The 5,479-nt window shown below is 51.6% G+C and overlaps 1 long non-coding RNA gene across 1 annotated transcript; it reads left to right on the forward strand.

Annotated features, from left to right (window-relative positions):
• On the forward strand, positions 1,591 to 4,110 carry LOC110388724. The gene is made up of 2 exons (XR_002432965.1): positions 1,591 to 1,900; positions 2,766 to 4,110. It is a non-coding gene; the product is annotated as an uncharacterized LOC110388724 (long non-coding RNA).

Consider the following 5,479-nt stretch of genomic DNA (forward strand, 5'->3'; position numbering starts at 1 on the left):
GGCATCCATGCAGTGAGCCTGCACTGCCTGGTGTCTTGCCGTACGTGACTTGTCAGCAGCAGAAGTTGTACATAATGACAGTGGGAAGGCACTATTAATTGGCAGCCATCTGCCAGACGGGTCCTCTGGCTCTACACATAGAGCATACCCACCACACAAGGAGGGAAAAGCCAGGTCTGCCTCTCCAGATGGTGACCACAAAATGATGTAGGCACAGGTATTGGAAAAACCCGTGATATCCTGGAAATGGGAAGAAAATGAGTGGCTAAGTCAAGTCCCTGGTGGTAAATGCAAGTGCAAATTCTCTGCCTCTTCTGCTGTACAGAAATGGGTCTGGGCAATGCTGGGAGGAAATTTGTCGAAGGGAATGAGTGAACATGTTTTCTGAAGAACTTTCTTCTGTGGCAGTGAATAACTGTGGATTTGTGACTCTGTTTTCCCTACGCTGTCCTTCAGAAATCAAAGCTGCTCCCTGGCTGCACTGCTAAGCATTAACGAACGCTGATGAGGATTAAGTAAAACGAGAAGGAAGAGCACAGCTGGAGAGCACCAAAATGCTCCAAGAGAGGTTCCCCAGGGAGAGGTGAGCTGGAACTGGAGGAGGTGGAGAGCTCAGGTGGGTATAGCCCTGTACTTGGAGCCAAGCACAGCAAAACTACAGCTCCTTGGGAGAATTGGGGTCTGAGTGTTTCAACATCCAGACTTTAAAGAGTACCAAAAAAAAAACACAGAGTTGTGAAAATGGGGAATTTTGGAGTGGGAATCGTGGCGAGCAGGAGGGCACTAAGAAATTCTTCTGGGTGAGCTGGTCCCTGGGAGCAAGGAAAAACGATTTTAATACAGACCGATAAATGGTGGAAAGAATGTCCAGATGTTTATAATTTTCTTAATATCGTCCATGCAGCTGTTGTCTTCTTATTACTATTATTTTATCTTTTTACTATGCTTTAACCTGGTTAACATATATTAATTATTTTTTTTTTTACATCGCAATTGCTTGATAAGTAGGGAAAGAAAATGGATTCTCTTTGCTGGAGGACAAGAGGCTGCAGAGGTTGCCTCGAAATAAAGATGCGAGAGGATATAAATCGGGTTGGGAAATGTTGCTGGGAAATGCGTTATTTCATTTCCTCTCTGGTTTCTTGAGGGCACGAACGATTCAATGGGGAAAGTTTGGGGTTTTCTCCCACCAGGCCAAGGATCTCTCCCCTGCCTTCATCTCCCGCATCTCAAGGTCCAGAATCCCATAGGTTTCTCCAGGATAACATTACCGGGGAGGGGGGAGGAAATGAAAGCAAAATAAAACGTAGGTGAGATGTGGGAGTGCTCTCGTCTGAAGTCGTTTGCAAACAAACCTCTCCTTGAAGTAACGGCGCTTTGTGGGAACCCTCGAGGTGCCTGGAGACAGGGGGGGCAGCTTTACCCCCTGTGCTGCTCCTCCTGGTGAGGTCCAGGCTCCAAACCCACCCTAAAGACACCAAAATCCTTCTCCTCAGCTCCTGTTCCGTCAGTGATCACAGAGGAAAGCCGTGATTTCTGGGGGGGATGGGGGGAAAGAGGTTATTGAGTGCTGGCAGCAAATCTGTTCACCGGATCTCCTTGACCAGCAACAGCAAAATAGGTGATCTCCCACTGCAGCGGGACCCCCTCCCCACCATAAAGGGGCGTCTTCGCTTTGGGCTCATTTTCCTTAATCCGGATAATGGAGATAAACCGAAGCAGCTGCCTTCGCAGAGGGGAACTCCGTCCGCTGATCAGCCCCAGGGAGAGGAGCGGGGTTGGTCATAGAGGTGGGGGGATCGGAGTGAGCAGATTCAGGAGCACAGGGGAGCCCCAAAGCAGGAGGTGGCACAACGAGGGAAGAAAAACGATCCGTTTTCCCCGGGCAACTTGAAAACAGGTAATGTCGAAAAGTTACAGAGAGAGGGAGGGCAGAGGAAAGCTTCCTTCCAGGTCGGGGGAGGCAGAGTAATTCGGGCAGCACAGGGAGCAAGCGGGAAAAAGATAAAGATTTTTAAAAGTTAAAAAATGGAATTATTAATCAGTGTTGGAATTATTTCTCCGCTCTGCAGTGTTATCCCGGAACTTTTGCTGTCAGATTTTTGATGGTTTCCTTTGCTTTTTTGTGTGTTTGTTTTTTTTTTTTTTTTTTTCCGTACTCTTTAATTAAAGAAGGGGAAAAAAAAACCTTTCCTACCCGCTGCGTTAAGGGAGAGAGAAAACACGCATTTTTGTGGCTTGGATAATTTGCTTTCTTGGCGACGTCGAAAAACCAGCGAGTATGGGGGGGAGAAGGGGGGAATCCGAGTGGGAATGGGCTCAGGGCTCTCGGGGTCGGAGTCCCATCGTTCTGCAGCGCTGAAAAACTGAAATGCGACGGAAAGTTGGTCGTGGAGATCCTTGGTCTGGATAATTTCCAGCAGAACCCTCCGCCGTAGGTGTGATTCTGCATTGAAACGGCCGAGAGGGGGGGGAACGTGAGGGATTTCCTCGCTTGTTTGGAAAAAAACGAGTGGAAGAGCTCTGGGGGCATTTCTGTTCGCGTTACAGGAGGTGTGAGCTGCGTGGGCTCTGCGCTGTTCTGCCCGCAGCTTGTGTGTATCGGGAGGGCGTGAAGAGCAGTGAACATCAAAACCGAAGGAGAAATGTGCTCCCGTGCCACTGCTGACTCCAATTCGGTGACCGCTCTTCTTGAGCAAAGACGTGTAGACAGAAGTAATTAACTCTTTTTTTTTTTTTTTTTTTTTTTTAAACTGTGATTGCAGGGATCTTTCCAGCCGCGATGTCTCTAATCCCAAAGCAATTATTTCCTAATTGACGGGAATTGCTTCTGCCGTCCGGACCCGGCTTCCCCCCCATGTACCGACACCTGCGGGGCTCTGAGCTGGGATTCTCCTGGAGCTACGAACGGGGACGGGGTGGGGGGACCCCGGTTTTCTCCGCTGAGATAGAAACGCAGGGGAAGAAAAGCGATTTCGATTGAGGGATTCGAGTAATGCGGTCTCCCCGTGTTTTTACCCTTCGGAAAAGGATGGAGTTAAGTTTCTGCAGTGCAGAACATCAGCATCCGACCGTGTGCTGCTCGTAAACCGACAAGCCCTCCGTTGTATTCATGCACAGAATTTAATGTAGTCTGGCACTTCCTATAAGCAAACAATTCACCGACCCATCGGCTGATACTCGGCTTTTTATCTTCCCCCATTCTGGCAAATGCTGTTTGGGTGTTCGATTGATTCACAGCCGCGCATTCATTTCCCAACCCAAATGAACTCGACCGCAGCTGGGAACGAGCCACAGAGTTTAAATCAAACCGTGTGAAGCCGCGAATTGGTCGCTGGAAGTGCCAGGAGCCACCTGGGTCGGGGTCTGGGCATTCACCGAGTGCTAAAGCTGCTCAGGTTCCCCAGGACCCCGCGGCGAGGCGGAGTCCGTGTCCCCACCCTCAGCCTCCTCTCCGCCCAAAGGCGGGGGCCGGGAATAAGGAACGGGGCGGAGCGGGGGGGAGAGGTGACCTTTGAAACCCCCCCCCTCCCCGGAGCACCGAGATCCCAGTCCTTCCCTATTGCTGCTCCCACTTCGTGCTGAGCTCTCGGATTGGACTCAAGAGCTGAGGAGGGGGGAGGATGCGAGTGTCTCCCGGTTTGCTGCGGTCTTTGCTCCATCCAGGGGACACTGAGCCCACCCATCCCCGGGGGGTAGCTCCCTTTGGATGGTCCATCGCTGTGCTCAGGAAGGCAGGAGGAGCCCGACTGAGCCACCCGGCCGCTTTTTGGTTGTGCACAAATCTCCCCTCGCAGTGCAGATGAAAACAATAAATATATATTTTTTAAATCATCCCAAAAAGCGCTGTCCCAAATTCCCACTGACTGTGACCCAAGTGATATTTCCACACTGGGGCTGCCCTGTGGACGTGCTCGGCTCAGATCCCCGATGTTTTGCCTGCTCTGAAGACCTTAGTCCAAACGTTTTGCCGTGAATATCAGGAAACTTAATTCCCATTGCTACGGGCACTGCAGGGGCTGAGCACCTCAGCCACCATCCTGCTGCTCTGCACACTTCTGTGCCCAGCCTGGGGCTGAAGGAGCCATCACTCATCTCGCTGTGATTTATGCTCCATCCTATTGAGCTCGGGGAAACTTTTCTGTATGTAAGGCAAGGATCACATCTGGCACTGCAGAGATTGTCACACTGATGGCTTTGTCCAGAAGATAAAGGTCTCGCATCCAGAAAAAATCTCTGAATTACCAGGGTTGGAATAGATGATAATCCATTGTGTGCAGTGGAGCCAGGCTGGAGAAGAGGCAAAGAGTTTCACCAGCTGCAATGAGGTTGGCCAGAGACCTAGTGCTGCCTCACAGAGATCCTCAGCATGTGAACAGGCTCGCCTGTAAGTTTATGGTGTGAGGTTCCCACCTGCAGGCTGCCCTGTGCCCAGGTGCCCTGGCAGCCCCGTGATGTGGGGAGAGCTGCTCCTGGCCGGGCTGGGTTCCCACCTGGGTTCCCGTCCCTCAGGGGGGTCCATGTCCCAGGAGCATTTTTGAGGATAGCCCCCAAATATTCCCAATTCCACCTAAAATCTGGCTTATCCCCACCATCCACGTGACCACACCTTTTGCAGGCTGCCTGCAGGACCCACACCCAGGCCCCAGTGGGAAAGCTCAGAGAAATGGGGCAGCTCCTAATGAATGAAACATCAGAAGTACAGCAAGCTGCGCACAAAAGAGTTCCCCTTTTATCCCACAACAGCTGAAATAATTTGCTTCAGCTGAGCAGGAACCTGGGGAACACTGAGTTAGTCCCTGGGGCGTGCAGTGATGGGTGCTGGCTGCCAAGAAGGGATATGTGCTCAGGCAAAAGTGCTGCTTCAGTGGGGTGGGACTCAGGGCAGGATGCATGCACAGCCACTCATGCACACACATATGGGGGTACGCAGAGGGGGTATGCAGAGATGCACATTTTGCCATGTTTAATGGAAGAGCACTAGAAGAGCTGGGCTGTACACAGAGACAACACAGACACGGACGCCCAGCAGTATTTATGGGGCTGTTTCCAGGTTGAGGATGTGCAAATGTCTCTATTTGCAGTAGCAGATGCGGGTTTATATTTTCTCTCTCTGCTCCGGGGCAGGAGCATTTGATTCATAAGCTGCACCCAGGCCACACTGCCTCCAATTTCCTCGGGCTTCTGCTCTGCAGGCAAAGCCATACAGACTCCAACCACACCTCTTCCTTTCCCGGAGGCAGCAGTGGGGGCAGAATTGGCCCCCTCTGCAGTTTCAACCCCCCCCCTGCCCAGTGAGCAGGAGGTGGGCAGAGGGGGGGCTCAAAGAGGGGCATATTCCAAGGGAGCTGCAGCCTCTGGGGAACCTCCTAGAGTTTCAATGTCATATTTTGGAGAAAGGGTGGGTGAGCCCCAAAGTGGAGATTTCAGGTTTGGCAGTCCAGGGTGCTCAGCCCTCCTGGTTCCTCAAAGGGAAAAT

This window comes from Numida meleagris, chromosome 26 (assembly GCF_002078875.1).
Source record: "Numida meleagris isolate 19003 breed g44 Domestic line chromosome 26, NumMel1.0, whole genome shotgun sequence".
Taxonomy (NCBI): Eukaryota; Metazoa; Chordata; class Aves; order Galliformes; family Numididae; genus Numida; species Numida meleagris.